At 47.8% G+C, this 14,392-nt stretch overlaps 1 pseudogene across 1 annotated transcript in view; it reads left to right on the top strand.

Annotated features, from left to right (window-relative positions):
• Window positions 1–385: 385 nt before the first annotated feature.
• LOC311315523 (SPRY domain-containing protein 3-like) overlaps window positions 386–14,392 on the top strand; it is a 51,075-nt pseudogene continuing 37,068 nt past the window's right edge. The window contains exons 1-5 of the transcript in view: window positions 386–538; window positions 1,725–1,800; window positions 6,763–6,888; window positions 10,867–10,984; window positions 11,452–11,636. The product of the transcript in view is annotated as an SPRY domain-containing protein 3-like (transcript). The remainder of the gene's footprint in view (window positions 539–1,724; window positions 1,801–6,762; window positions 6,889–10,866; window positions 10,985–11,451; window positions 11,637–14,392) is intronic.

Consider the following 14,392-nt stretch of genomic DNA (forward strand, 5'->3'; position numbering starts at 1 on the left):
AATATGGGATGTGGATGAATCTAAACATCTCTGGCTTTGTTGTCAATACAAATCAATGGAAATAATATGATCAATAAAACCCGATCGGAAGCATACTTTGTGGCAATTTTTTGGTCAGAACATCAACGGACACCAGTGACCACTCGGTGAGTTTCGTGTCTTTGAAAATGAGAGTTTATGGTGTTTTTGAGGGATTTTGTCTATGCACCTATGGATCCATTGAGTGTGTTAGCGGCGACGGGCTATATCTCGAGAGTGCACCGTTTGACGAAACGTTGATATCGGCCATTGTATATAATGGTAAACAACCTTATAACATGGCTTATAATGCTAAATTCCGAACCTGTCCTTTAATACCAGTTTGTTTTTAGCGTCCTTCTGTGAGATGGATGACATCAACCTGCACTACAGGTTCCTGAGCTGGGGTCGTCGGGTCAGAGAGGTCATCGGGTCAGAGAGGTCATCGGGTCAGAGAGGTGCGAGCCTTTCGCTATCAGGAACGCTACAAGAGGATTCTGAAGGATGGAGACACCCTCAGGTGAGAGCATGATCTGGCTAACAGGCTAACAGCTCTCGACAGTTTCAGGGCGGAGCTTCTGAAGTGCCTTCATCATCTTACATGCCTCTTCTTCTTCCTCCTCCTCCTACCCCCCATCTGTCAATCCTTACCTTTCCTACCCCCCCATCTGTCAATCCTAACCTCTCCTACCCCCCCATCTGTCAATCCTAACCTCTCCTACCCCCCATCTGTCAATCCTAACCTCTCCTACCCCCCATCTGTCAATCCTAACCTCTCCTACCCCCCATCTGTCAATCCTAACCTCTCCTACCCCCCCATCTGTCAATCCTAACCTCTCCTACCCCCCATCTGTCAATCCTAACCTCTCCAACCCCCCCATCTGTCAATCCTAACCTCTCCTACCACCCATCTGTCAATCCTAACCTCTCCTACCACCCATCTGTCAATCCTAACCTCTCCTACCCACATCTGTCAATTCTAATCTCACCTCTCCAACCCCTCCTCCTACCGTACTCCTGCAATATTGTAACAGGACATCACACATTTTCACTGAGCTGCCAAGCATGAGCAATTTCCATGTGTTTAATACATTTTCATCAAAACATCATTTTGTCCAAGAAAGTAGGGCAGAATACTTCTTTCCCATCATGGTAACTGCTGTGTAAAAGCTGTCTGTCTATAAACAGGGTAGATTAGAGCTCATTCTTAGGTACGTCCATGTAGGTCCAAATGCCTGGGCGCCGTTGGTCTCTACGGTACCAGAACCAAGCATGACTCCTTTAACTCCACTGATTCACAATTCGTCGGAAAAAGATAAAAGGTTTGCCATAGTGAAAAATATGATGAAAGCTTCACTCAATAACCAGACTATAATTTAGCCTAGTTCTTCTGACTCCTGGAAACTCCAGTGGCCTGTTTTCTAGCTATGTGTTTTCTTGTAACTATATGCAAAGTGTAAATGTTTGTTAACATTTGTTATTCGAATGGAACTTCAAAACGACTGCTTTTTTATTCCACTAAAGAAACATAAACTCAATACTTAAAACTCAATAACCCTAACCCTTCCATTAAAAGATTTTGCTGAAAAGAGTGATGAAAACTCTACTCTTTCAAGTGACTTTGCTGAGTGACTGAATTGCACTTAACGATCTCCATGATCTCTGACATGTTCCTGTTGCGTGTTATTGTCTGATTTTGTTTTTAGTTACCAGGGGGACTCTGATGAAGTGGGTTGTTATGTGGCTTCAGGTCCTTTATCAAAGGGAAGTTGCTACTTTGAGGTAAGAGTCAGCACCTACTTCAGTAGCTCTGGGTCGTTACCACAGTCGTGGTTGAGGGCTTGTTGCCATTGGAGCTGCTGGCGGATGTGTGATATGTGCTTGAGCACTGCTGTGAATTAGGTCATTCAACGATAATAACATTGTCTGTGACATACAGTAGTCCTTTCATTACCGTAACATTAAAGTAGCTTATGGCCTAAAACTAGGGCCAAAGATGTGTTCCTGATCAGGGCACTTTGTCAAGAAAAAACGTGTGTTGCTCTAGGTCTGTGTGTTGCTCTAGGTCTGTGTGTTGCTCTAGGTCTGTGTTGCTCTAGGCCCGTGTGTTGCTCTAGGCCTGTCGCTCTAGGCCTGTGTGTTGCTCTAGGTCTTTGTGTTGCTCTAGGTCTGTGTGTTGCTCTAGGCCTGTGTGTTGCTCTAGGTCTTTGTGTTGCTCTAGGTCTGTGTGTTGCTCTAGGCCTGTGTGTTGCTCTAGGCCTGTGTGTTGCTCTAGGCCTGTGTGTTGCTCTAGGCCTGTGTGTTGCTCTGGGCCTGTGTGTTGCTCTAGGCCTGTGTGTTGCTCTAGGCCTGTGTGTTGCTCTAGGCCTGTCGCTCTAGGCCTGTATGTTGCTCTAGGCCTGTGTGTTGCTCTAGGCCTGTGTGTTGCTCTATGCCTGTGTGTTGCTCTAGGCCTGTGTGTTGCTCTAGGCCTGTGGCTCTAGGTCTGTGTGTCGCTCGAGGCCTGTGTGTTGCTCTAGGCCTGTCGCTCTAGATCTGTGTGTTGCTCTAGGCCCATGTGTTGCTCTAGGCTTGTGTGTAGCTCTGGGCCTGTGTGTTGCTCTAGGCCTGTGTGTTGCTCTAGGCCTGTGGCTCTAGGCCTGTGTGTTGCTCTATGCCTGTGTGTTGCTCTAGGCCTGTGTGTTGCTCTGGGCCTGTGTGTTGCTCTAGGCCTGTGTGTTGCTCTAGGCCTGTGGCTCTAGGCCTGTGTGTTGCTCTAGGCCTGTGGCTCTAGGCCTGTGTGTTGCTCTAGGCCTGTGTGTTGCTCTAGGCCTGTGGCTCTAGGCCTGTGTGTTGCTCTATGCCTGTGTGTTGCTCTAGGCCTGTGTGTTGCTCTGGGCCTGTGTGTTGCTCTAGGCCTGTGTGTTGCTCTAGGCCTGTATGTTGCTCTAGGCCTGTGTGTTGCTCTGGGCCTGTGTGTTGCTCTAGGTCTGTGTGTTGCTCTAGGCCTGTGTGTTGCTCTAGGAGTGTGTTGCTCTAGACCTGTGTGTTGCTCTAGGCCTGTGTGTTGCTCTAGGCCCATGTGTTGCTCTAGGCCTGTGTGTTGCTCTAGGCCCATGTGTTGCTCTGGGCCTGTGTGTTGCTCTAGGTCTGTGTGTTGCTCTAGGCCTGTGTGTTGCTCTAGGAGTGTGTGTTGCTCTAGACCTGTGTGTTGCTCTAAGAGTGTGTGTTGCTCTAGGCCTGTGTGTTGCTCTAAGAGTGTGTGTTGCTCTAGGCCTGTGTGTTGCTCTAGGCCCGTGTGATTCTTCCTTCTGTCCATGTGCCATACATTGAAAAATATTAGTAATATCTGTTTTGCTTTTTTTGCATTTAAAAGGATTTTCATGTGCTCATTTTTTCACGGTAAATATTTTGCTTCTCCGACAATCATTCATTTTGAAATGTTGGGGATTATACACAATATGATAGGGTTGGACACACCATCACTCTTGGTTGTGCCCAAGATTGCTTTTCCATCCATCCAGTAATCTTATCCTCTGGAATCTTATGGCTGACAAATTTCTAAACTTCATATTAAATTGTTAGAGACCCCTGCAGTCCCTGTTCACCAGTGCAAAACCACTACCTCAAAAATGTCCATGCAGTGTCGTTATGAGGGATAGGTTTTGGGGTATGGGGGGCATCTTCCTCTCTGTGGAAGCTGAGATTAATCTAACACTCAACGTTGTTTTTTTTTTCTGCGAGAGAATATTGCACATTTATTTTAGCCGGTGCGCTCGCAGCGTTGGCCTCGCCTTGTCCGGCAGGCCCCGCGGTTCGACAGGACAGTCTGCAGAGACTAGTCTAGGTGATTTAGCACAGGAAAGCCTGCTAGGGTTGAGTCGTAAATTAAGGGATGGAGAGGGTTGTGGTGGTTAATTTATGAGGCCTTACTAGAGACGGCATGTAGACGAGGATGGAGGGGATGGAAGGCAGGCAGGCAGGCAGGCAGGCAGGCAGGCAGGCAGGCAGGCATGCCCAGTAGTGGGCTGTGGTAGTGGCATGTTGGGCAGGCTTGATGGACTTCCTCTCCTGGGTTTTAGACCTGGAATCGTTCGACGTTATCCAGCAGCTTACAGTGTACTTTTTTCCATGTTGAGCTGAGCAGACAGGAGAGCCCCCCCACAAAGCACCCAAGCCTGGGTCCACTCTGGGCTCTTCTCGTTCAGATTCAAAGGAACAATAGCAATGGTGTTGCTTTAAACGTACAGTACCATAGCATACTGTATAATACTGTAGAAGCCATTTTAAAGAAGGTGCATCTAATTAGAACAGTTTGTGACATGCTCTGGTTATGCATAGTGTCTGTGAGGGCTTTTCTGCTGTGGCATTTATGTGAATGTGATGTCGTCTCCTGCCTTGACCCCGGAGAGATGTGTTTGTGTGTTTTGAACCCAAGTTTTTTTTTTCCCCAGCATGCCTCAGTATCCTCTCATTAAAGAAAGTGGATCCTGATTGTCAGACCAGCTCTCTTCCACCAGAAGTATTTTAAATGAGATTCACATAGGGAGGCTTGATGGATCATTCAGGTTAGATTATAGGAGTTTGACATTTACAGTGACGAGTTTAGGGTGATTATTAAATAACCTCCTCCATACTTAGAGCTAGGAGGTTCTTCCCATTGTGACTCATATCCTGTGAATTTCCCATAGATCTCCAAAGTTTGGCGTTTTTTTTCCCAGCGGAGGTCACGCTTCTGTCACAACATGCGTCAGTGGTGTCCGCGTGTTTCCTCATTACGCTTCACAAGGGATTCATTTGACCTTCATCAGTGCTCTGCGTACTCAGCTCCATAACCAATCTATCTTCCACAGATCCAGACCATTAGCTGTGGCATTTCACTTATTTCAACTGATTGATTTGAATTCCATTCAGTGGTCAATGTGCTTTTGTGCGTTTTTATGTAGTTTTTATGTATTTATTTTTTATACTTTAGGTCTTTATACCCCGTCTCTAAGTATTATAAAGGAATTTGAATGGAGGCTTATTTTGAATAATGCAGTGTATCCTGTCCAAGCTGAAACAAAGTGAAAATAAAATTGAAGAGAAAGTCTGTCATCGAAATAGTGAGAGGGTGAGAGAGAGTGGGGTGAGAGAGAGAGCAGGGGTGAGAGAGAGAGAGTGGCTGTGAGAGAGTGGGGTGAGAGAGAGAGAGTGGGGGTGAGAGAGAGGGAGAGAGTGTGGGTGAGAGAGAGAGAGAGAGAGTGTGGGTGAGAGAGAGGGTGATGGAGAGAGAGGATGAGTGAGAGGCAGAGAGGGAATGATAGAGAGAGTGGGGTGTGAGAGAGAGAGAGGAGATGATAGATGGAGAGAGAGAGAGTGGAGGTGAGAGAGAGAGACAGAGAGAGAGGGGATGATAGAGAGAGAGAGGGGGGGGGTGGGAGAGAGAGACAGAAAGAGGGTGGAGATAGAGAGAGAGAGAGAGAGAGAGAGAGTGGGGGTGAGAGAGAGAGAGAGACAGAGAGAGGGGATGATAGAGAGAGAGAGAGAGAGAGAGTGGAGGTGAGAGAGAGACAGAGAGAGGTGATGATAGAGGGAGAGAGTGGGGGTGAGAGAGAGAGACAGAGAGAGAGGGGATGATAGAGTGAGAGTGGGGGTGAGAGAGAGAGACAGAGAGAGAGAGGGGATGATAGAGAGAGAGAGTGGGGGTGAGAGAGAGAGACAGAAAGAGGGTGGTGATAGAGAGAGAGAGAGAGTGGGGGTGAGAGAGAGACAGAGAGAGAGGGGATGATAGAGAGAGAGAGAGAGTGGAGGTGAGAGAGAGAGACAGAGAGAGGGGGGATGATAGAGAAAGAGAGAGAGTGGAGGTGAGAGAGAGAGACAGACAGAGGTGATGATAGAGAGAGAGAGTGGAGGTGAGAGAGAGAGACAGAGAGAGGTGATGATAGAGAGAGAGAGTGGGGGTGAGAGAGAGAGACAGAGAGAGAGGGAATGATGGAGAGAGAGTGGGGGTGAGAGAGAGACAGAGAGAGAGGGGATGATAGAGAGAGAGAGTGGGGGTGAGAGAGAGAGACAGAGAGAGAGGGAATGATGGAGAGAGAGTGGGGGTGAGAGAGAGAAAATTTGGCCATCTTTCCCCAGCAGCAGAGCCAGCGTCAGAGGGAGGGAGGGAGGGAGGGAGAGAGAGAGAGAGAGAGAGAGAGAGAGAGGGAGAGAGAGAGGGAGAGAGAGAGGGAGGGAGGGAGGGACTACCCTTCTGTTCAGGCCTGGCTCACCTCTCACCTAATTCTGCTTGGCAGCGGTGCTGCAGCTGCTGGCCTGGCTGTGCCAGGCTCAGGGGCACATAGGGCTCTGGATCTGGGGAGGTTGCCCAGGCTGGTGCTGGGGAGATGGCCAGTCCAGCTGTGCCCAGTGAAGGAGTCAGGCTGTAGGCATCTGGTTGAGAAACTGCCTGGCCTGCCTTGGAAAGTGTGATTTAAAAGCACCCCCCCCCCCCCTCTGACAGGAGTTTTCCACAAAAAACATGACTCAGTGAAGTTCCCACAGTGACTGTGTAGGCGGATTTTATTTTCTGTTGCTTTAAGATTTTGCGTTGTGAAACATCAACATTGGTAATGGGTAACCCGTTCGGTGCTTAGTAATCATCATCCACCTTGAATAAAATAACATGATAACTCAGCGTTTATTCACAGCCATTTTAATTACTTTGGCTGTGTGTTTTTTTCCTGGGATGATCACAGTGCCAGAGGTAGTCCCAGTGTGCTCTATCTCTGTGTGGTATTGCAGGTGACTATAATGGACACCGAGGTGACAGGGACCATTGCCATGGGCCTGGTGTCTCACTCTTACAAGCTTGACCACCGGCCAGGCTGGCTGCCACACTCCCATCGCCTACCACACAGACGACGGCAGGTAAGTCACAGCTCAGTCCTGTAGGGGCCGAACATTTCAGGACATTATAGCCCCCCCCATCCCACCCCCCATTAACGGTCGATCGGCTCTCAATGTGAAACTGACAGTGGCCACGTTTCCCGATAAAGAACCTTCTTAAGGAACCCTTCTTAAGGAACCCTTCTTAAGCAACCCTTTGTATGGGAGTTAAGAAGTACTTTGGAGTTAAGTGCTTCTTAACTCGTTCGGGAAACCCGGGCCAATGTCATAGCATGCCTTTTCTAGCAGTTTAGGAGTTTATAACCATGGAAACCTGACTATCACTCTGGAAACAGATAACCTTATCAATAGTCTGGCTTTATCAATCTCGATCTGAAAGAGGAGGTCTCGACTCAAGCAAGTGACCTAGAGACCCGTTGATGACGCTACAACGACGTGATCAAAGCGTTTAAAATGTATTGAAGTATACTCATCAATTATCAAGATAATGTGAAAACACACAATTCAATAATAGATGGAAACACAGATGCGGCGGTATGGAAACAAAGCAGAAGGGAAATGAATGATATCATCAGATTGCAGCCTGTCCTAATTCTCTAAGCTCAAAACCGCTTAGCACCACAGACCACATCAAACGAGAGCGTTAGGCCGGACCTTACGGTTTGTGTGTGCGCTGACTGGCTCGGCTGGGCAGCTCTCGTTGGAGTCTCCAAGACCCACGTGATCAGCGTGGTTGGTTTTGGTGAACGGCGTCGCACGTCGGCTCTTCTTTCGTTGCAGCTTCGCGGTTCGGGCGGCTGTTGCTCAGTTGGTAGAGCGGGTCGTTCAGTGATCGAAGGGTCAGTGGTTCGAATCCCAGCTCCGACTGTCCACATGTCGAAGTGTGCTTGAGCAAGACACCTAACCCCAAATTGCTCCCAATGAGCAGGTTAGCGCCTTGCATGGCAGCTACCGCCATTGGTGTGTGAATGGGTGAATGAGAGGCCATTGTAAAGCGCTTTGAGTGCTGCTAAGGTGGAAAAGCGCTATATAAATGCAGTCCATTTACCATTCGGCTGTTTGGCGAACGTTGGGAGTCGCAGAGTCTCCGAATTCAGACTTAGCGCTCATATTTTTACAGGGTACAGTACAGAGTCTGTTCCGGCGCTGTTTGGCGTACAGCCAACCGGAACGGTTCAGAATTAAGTTGCGAAAGTCTCAACTGCTCCACTCCCGCTCTTGCCAAGAGTTGGATCCGATGAACAGTTCGTGGATGGTTTTATTTCAGTAGATACTCCTATACCTAACAGGCTGTTTTCTTGCAATTCCACGGAGACAGTTACTTGCTTTAATGGCACACGGGATCTGTGATGTTTATTTTTATTTTATTTTATTTAAAATAGGGACAGTGCATATTAATGGACAAAAACACAAGTGTGATCGTAAATACGCCAGATTATAGCAAGCTGCTAATTTCCATCTGTAGTCCCTCGGCAGGTTGATGTTAACATGGTGATGTTACGGTGGATCACACAACAAAAACACAAGGGGTTGAAACAAGAGAAAGAAAGCTGTAACTTTCAAGAATACATACCCGTGATTCGCCGGGGGGTGGGGGGTTCTTGTGACCCCCAGCTGAGTGACCCCTTGTGTTCTTGTGACCCCCAGGCCAGGAGAGTGTCCCATCACACCTCCCTCAGTATCAGAGAGAGACTGACCAACAGTTATATTTGAATCCCTGAGTATTCAATCTCATTTACAACACATTGGGAGGACATCAGGAAGGATGGCATATTCATATTCAGTACATTAGCCGGAGCATATAAAGTCCAAACATGACATCTTTAATCACACCCACATGTTGGATTCACAGTTTTAATACTGCTCTGAGCCCGTTTGATCCCCAGCTCCTGTTTATTCACCGGTATGTTCTACATTATAGAATAAACAATCGTACTTGGAGAATAACTCATGGTTTCATGGTTGAAATAGCAGTTTCTATGCATTTTGACTTCCTATGCATATTGGTGTTCTGGAATGTTCTCAGAGAGGGAGTGGGAGAGAAGGTGATGGGACGGGATTGGTCGTAAACCGTCCCACTCCAGTCCTTCGTTAAAAGAGGAGACCCAGTCTCTTTGATGTCAGCCACAGGACGCCAGGATCTGTTGACACTGGCCCTCTAGAACAAAGGAGAGAGAGTCATCCTGGTTTCACTCGGAGGAGAGGATGAGTGTAAAAAAAGGTCTTATCTTGGGGTCCATCCGGCTCTGCCTCACCACAGACCAGGGCCTGTGTGATGACGGTTTGGACTGCGCATGGCCCCTCCGATACACTTTCATGAAGACAACACAAGAGGGGGAGAAAAATCTCCATTTACAAAATATATTGATGTGATGCACGTATGTATGTATACATGTATTACTAGATATATCTCGACAGCCATGATGTATGCATGTATGTACAGTATGTATGCATGTATGTATGTATGTATGTATGTATGTATGTATGTATGTATGCATGCATGTATGTATGTATGTATGTATGTATGTATGTATGTATATATGTATGTATGTATGTATGTACAGGTCTGTACAGTATGTATGTACGTATGTATGTACAGTAGGTATATATACAGTATCTTATCCTATTATATTCTATACTGCACAGTTACTGTACATATGGATGTATATAGCCCCTGATATCCCTCTTTTTATGCTTCTAACCCCCCCCCACTCACACACACACACTTCCTGTTATTCTGTATCTAGTGTTTCTTTTCTTTCCAACCTTTCTGTAATTTTCAACTGCTCAAACACCAGATTTCTCCCTGGGGGATCAATGAAGTATCTATCGATCTATCGACCGATCAGGAGCAACTAGTAGCCTGCTAGATTTACTCCTACGTCCAACGATCGATCGATCGATAGATCAACCAGCTAAGGTGTATCATCACATAGATTATTGAGGCCTGACATGATACTGGAGTCGGAGGAAACTTCCCCATTCAAGTTTGCCATCGACATACATTTAGTACAGTATTCAGTGTAGCTATTCTGTAATTAAGGATAACCAATCATTTCAGGGTTGTGATTTGATTCACAATCGTGTATATTTTTGTCCTGCACAATGAAATCATGGCAAGACTTAAAAAAAAATATTTTTAAAACAGATTATTTGAATCATAACCCAAAAATAAACACTAACGTTATGTTACAGTATTGCACATAAGCTTGAATGGTTGCTTCTTCATGGTTACGACTGCATAAGGGCTTGAGTTCTTCATGATCTGGACTTCAGGGCCTTTTGGACGAGAGAGACAGACGGCTTCACTGGTCAACAGGTCTGTTCTTCATGGGCTAGACTTCAGTGATACAGTTAGTGAGGGTTAGACAGTGCGTACAGTAAGTGAGGGGTAGATAGTGCGTACAGTAAGTGAGGGGTAGACAGTGCGTACAGTAAGGGACTTGGCAGTGGAAGGTTTGCAGTGGAGTTTCTCAAACTGCTAGCTGAGATGCATTACTACTTCATGTTATTGACATTTGAACTCTTGCATACACTCAAGGTACTTTTGTTGAAACCCCGCCTACCTTACGCCTGGACTATTGCAATATGCATTTTATTGCTCCCCTTTACCTGATTGTGTGTTTAGCTGTTTTTGTTGTCGTCTTTGCATTTGTCATTCCAGTGATATACGTACAGTAGTGGTGCTGATCTCAAGCTCCCCAGGCTACCCCCTGCTTTTAATAAGGCTCAATGGCAATTCAATTTTCAGTGAATGGTTTGCTTAAAAGATTGCTAACTGTGGCCTGTTAAAGAAACAATTATTTCAACCCATTTTTTTCTGAAACTGGTGTTGGACTCGACACAGTGGTCAACAAAGACGTGGTTTTCACCAAGGTCCTCATTGACAGATCCCTCTTGATTTCTGTTATTAACTATTAATATGTTCCTTTAAAAATCAATGGAGATTTACTACATTGGACTTTTGAATGGGGCTCTGATGCTGTCTCTTCTCTGCAGGCTTTACAATGTACCCAGTGGGCCAGCAGTTTGGACCCAAATGTAACCGTGGTGACAGAATTGTGATACGTTGGAAGCCGGGTTGACGACAGTCTTCTTCACAAAAAACGGCAAAGAGGTGACATTCAGTGATATTTTCAAATTTAAAACTTGGCACTGAATTTGTTGTCAATCTGAGGCTTTCTTTGGTGTGCGTGTGTTTTTTGTGTGTGTTTTGTGTGCGTGTGTGTGTGTGTATTGTCCTGTGTGTGTGTGTATGTGTGTGCGTGTGTGTGTGTGCGTGCATGCATGCGTGTGTGTGTGTGTGTGTATTGTTCTGTGTGTGTGTGTGTGTGTGTGTGTGTGTGTGTGTGTGTGTGCGTGCGTGTGTGTGTATTGTCCTGTGTGTGTGTGTGTGTGTGTGTGCGTGCATGCATGCGTGTGTGTGTGTGTATTGTCCTGTGTGTGTGTGTGTGCACACGCACACGCGCGTGTGCATGTGTGTGTATTGTCCTGTGTCTTTGTGTGTGTGTGCGTGTGTGTATTGTCCTGTGTGTTTGTGTGTGTGTGTGTATTGTCCTGTGTGCGTGCGTGTGTGTGTTCCAGGTGGGTTCAGCAGTGGTGCTGGTGAGGGCCTGTTCCCAGCCGTAGGGATGCACTCCTTGGGGGAGGAGGTGAGGGTGGACCTGCAGGCAGAGTGGGCTCTGGAGGAGGGCGACAGTCTGATGATGGTGGACGACAGCCAGGATGACGAGTGGGGACGTCTGTGTGACATCAGGGCCAGCGGCACGGTGAGACAAACAGCCGCTTCCATCAGGTGGGCGTTTCCCTAGGCCTACCCTGTCACCCTGTCACCCTGAAACCAGATATGTGTTTGAAAACACTGTTGAGAAAATGACCCTCTCAGATTATGTGTGAGGCCAGGCAGGTCTGACGATGGTGGGAGGGGGAGGGTGAATAGTAGAGGTGGAGACTGAGGATGAGAGGAGGATGAGGGTTGGAGAGTAGGTGGAGACTGAGGATGAGAGAAGGATGAGGGTTGGAGAGTAGGTGGAGACTGAGGATGAGAGAAGGATGAGGGTTGGAGAGTAGGGTAAGGATTGCTGAGGGAAGGAGTAAAGCTAGGGCAGTAGAGTGAGAGTAGGGGAGAGGGGTGAGGAGAGTAGGTCACTAGGGCAGTAGAGTGAGAGTAGGGGAGAGGGGTGAGGAGAGTAGGGCACTAGGGCAGTAGAGTGAGAGTAGGGGAGAGGGGTGAGGAGAGTGGGGCACTAGGGCAGTAGAGTGAGAGTAGGGGAGAGGGGTGAGGAGAGTAGGGCACTAGGGCAGTAGAGTGAGAGTAGGGGAGAGGGGTGAGGAGAGTAGGTCACTAGGGCAGTAGAGTGAGAGTAGGGGAGAGGGGTGAGGAGAGTAGGTCACTAGGGCAGTAGAGTGAGAGTAGGGGAGAGGGGTGAGGAGAGTAGGGCACTAGGGCAGTAGAGTGAGAGTAGGGGAGAGGGGTGAGGAGAGTAGGTCACTAGGGCAGTAGAGTGAGAGTAGGGGAGAGGGGTGAGGAGAGTAGGTCACTAGGGCAGTAGAGTGAGAGTAGGGGAGAGGGGTGAGGAGAGTAGGGCACTAGGGCAGTAGAGTGAGAGTAGGGGAGAGGGGTGAGGAGAGTAGGGCACTAGGGCAGTAGAGTGAGAGTAGGGGAGAGGGGTGAGGAGAGTAGGTCACTAGGGCAGTAGAGTGAGAGTAGGGGAGAGGGGTGAGAAGAGTAGGGCACTAGGGCAGTAGAGTGAGAGTAGGGGAGAGGGGTGAGGAGAGTAGGTCACTAGGGCAGTAGAGTGAGAGTAGGGGAGAGGGGTGAGGAGAGTAGGGCACTAGGGCAGTAGAGTGAGAGTAGGGGAGAGGGGTGAGGAGAGTAGGTCACTAGGGCAGTAGAGTGAGAGTAGGGGAGAGGGGTGAGGAGAGTAGGTCACTAGGGCAGTAGAGTGAGAGTAGGGGAGAGGGGTGAGGAGAGTAGGGCACTAGGGCAGGAGAGTGAGAGTAGGGGAGAGGGGTGAGGAGAGTAGGGCACTAGGGCAGTAGAGTGAGAGTACAGTAGGTGAGAGGGGTGAGGAGAGTAGGTCACTAGGGCAGTAGAGTGAGAGTAGGGGAGAGGGGTGAGGAGAGTGGTGCACTAGGGCAGTAGAGTGAGAGTAGGGGAGAGGGGTGAGGAGAGTAGGGCGGTAGAGTGAGAGTAGGGGAGAGGGGTGAGGAGAGTAGGGCACTAGGGCAGTAGAGTGAGAGTACAGTAGAGGAGAGGGGTGAGGAGAGTAGGGCGGTAGAGTGAGAGTAGGTGAGTATTGGTGAGGATAGGGGAGGAGATTGAGGGTGGGGCGAGGAGGTGGGAGGTGGCTGAGAAGATTGAGCGTTAAGTGAGGAGAGTTAAAGAGATGGATAGGAGGGTGAATTACCATGGCTTGCTCTGTTTTCCTGGACTGAAGGCTGGCAATGGCACGGCACCTTGGCGATGGAGCCAGGACCCTGGCAGCTCACCAGGTTGTAAAAATTCAATAAGGAGAGTAACAGGACTCCGAGGAATCTTTTACTCCTTCTCATGTGGTTGGAGGTTTTTACAGCTGGGGCGCTCGCTCATTCGCTCCCAGAGTCCTGATGTACTGGGTTTGGTTCTTTTCTTTTTTCTTCTAAATCTCCCTCAATAGGAAGAATAGCCTTCACCAGCATGGTTTATAATACTAGACTTCACCAGCATGGTTTATAAGACTAGACTTCACCAGCATGGCTTATAAGACTAGCCTTCACCAGCATGGTTTATAAGACTAGCCTTCACCAGCATGGTTTATAATACTAGACTTCACCAGCATGGTTTATAATACTAGACTTCACCAGCATGGTTTATAAGAATAGCCTTCACCAGCATGGTTTATAAGACTAGACTTCATCAGCATGGTTTATAAGACTAGACTTCATCAGCATGGTTTATAATACTAGACTTCATCAGCATGGTTTATAAGACTAGACTTCACCAGCATGGTTTATAAGACTAGACTTCACCAGCATGGTTTATAAGACTACACTTCACCAGCATGGTTTATAAGACTAGACTTCACCAGCATGGTTTATAAGACTAGCCTTCACCAGCATGGTGTAGAAGAGTAGCCTTCACCAGCATGGTTTATAATACTAGACTTCACCAGCATGGCTTATAAGAGTAGCCTTCACCAGCATGGTTTATAAGACTAGACTTCATCAGCATGGTGTAGAAGAGCTGCCTTCACCAGCATGGTGTAGAAGAGTGGCCTTCACCAGCATGGTGTAGAAGAGTAGCCTTCACCAGCATGGTGTAGAAGAGTAGCCTTCACCAGCATGGTGTAGAAGAGTAGCCTTCACCAGCATGGTGTAGAAGAGCTGTCTTCACCAGCATGGTGTAGAAGAGTAGCCTTCACCAGCATGGCTTATAAGAGTAGCCTTCACCAGCATGGTGTAGAAGAGTAGCCTTCACCAGCATGGTGTAGAAGAGTAGCCTTCACCAACATGGTGTAGAAGAGTAGCCTTCACCAGCATGGTG

Source organism: Borostomias antarcticus (genome assembly GCF_949987555.1).
Source record: "Borostomias antarcticus genome assembly, chromosome: 11".
Lineage (NCBI taxonomy): Eukaryota > Metazoa > Chordata > Actinopteri > Stomiiformes > Stomiidae > Borostomias > Borostomias antarcticus.